Below are 1,351 nucleotides of genomic sequence, written 5' to 3'. Positions count from 1 at the left end.
GAAACACCGGGGATATTTTCCCGGATGTTTCCCCCCTTAACCGGTATCACCTACTACCGCGTTAGGGCACACCGAACACCGCGTATTGCCTTGTTATATTTTGTGATGCTTTGTTTGCTCTGTATTCATTATTTCTTCCCCCTCTTCTATCCGGTAGACTACGAGACTGACGCTGCTGCTGACCAGTTCGACTGCGGAGTTGACGACCCCTCTCTCTTGCCAGAGCAACCAGGCAAGCCCCCCCTTTGATCACCAGATATCGCCTACTCTTCTCTATACTGCTTGCATTAGAGTAGTGTAGCATGTTACTGCTTTCCGTTAATCCTATTCTGATGCATAGCCTGTCATTGCTGCTACAGTCATTGATACCTTACCCGCAATCCTAAATGCTTAGTATATGATGCTAGTGTTCCATCAGTGGCCCTACACTCTTGTCCGTCTGCCATGCTATACTACTGGGCTGTGATCACTTCGGGAGGTGATCACGGGCATATACTATATACTTTACACTGTTACATTACTGGTGATACTGCTTGGAGATGGGGGCTGAAGGGGCAGGTGGCTCCATCCAGGTAGTGGTGGGCCTGAGTTCCCGACGGCCCCCGACTGTTACTTTGTGGCGGAGCGACAGGGCAGGTTGAGACCACCTAGGAGACAGGTGGGCCTGGCCTTGTTCGGCGTTCGCGGATACTTAACACGCTTAACGAGATCTTGGTATTTGATCTGAGTCTGGCTACGAGCCTATACGCACTAACCATCTACGTGGGAGTAGTTATGGGTATCCCGACGTCGTGGTATCAGCCGAAGCACTTCAGACGTCAGCGACGGAGCGGCGCGCGCCGAATTGGACTTGGAACGCCACTAGGCTAGGTCTGCTTTCGGCCGCCCACGCAACGTGCAGGTGTGCTCAGGGCGATGGGCCCAGACCCCTGCGCGCTTAGGTTTAGACCGACGTGCTGGCCTCTCTGTTGTGCCTAGGTGGGGCTGCGACGTGTTGATCTTCCGAGGCCGGGCATGACCCAGAAAAGTGTGTCCGGCCAAATGGGATCGAGCATGTTGGGCTATGTGGTGCACCCCTGCAGGGAAGTTAATCTATTCGAATAGCCGTGATCTTCGGTAACAGGACGACTTGGAGTTGTACCTTGACCTTATGACAACTAGAACCGGATACTTAATAAAACACACCCTTCCAAGTGCCAGATACAACCGGTGGTCGCTCTCCCTCAGGGATACAAGGGGAGGATCGCCGGGTAGGATTATGCTATGCGATGATACTTGGAGATGCTACTTGAAGATGCTACTTGGAGGACTTCAATCTACTCTCTTCTATGTGCTGCGAGTCGGAGGCTGC

The sequence above is a fragment of the Triticum aestivum genome, chromosome 5B (genome assembly GCF_018294505.1).
Source record: "Triticum aestivum cultivar Chinese Spring chromosome 5B, IWGSC CS RefSeq v2.1, whole genome shotgun sequence".
NCBI classification, from domain to species: domain Eukaryota; kingdom Viridiplantae; phylum Streptophyta; class Magnoliopsida; order Poales; family Poaceae; genus Triticum; species Triticum aestivum.
The sequence above is the reverse complement of the archived record's forward strand: the minus strand, read 5'-3'. Positions refer to the sequence as shown.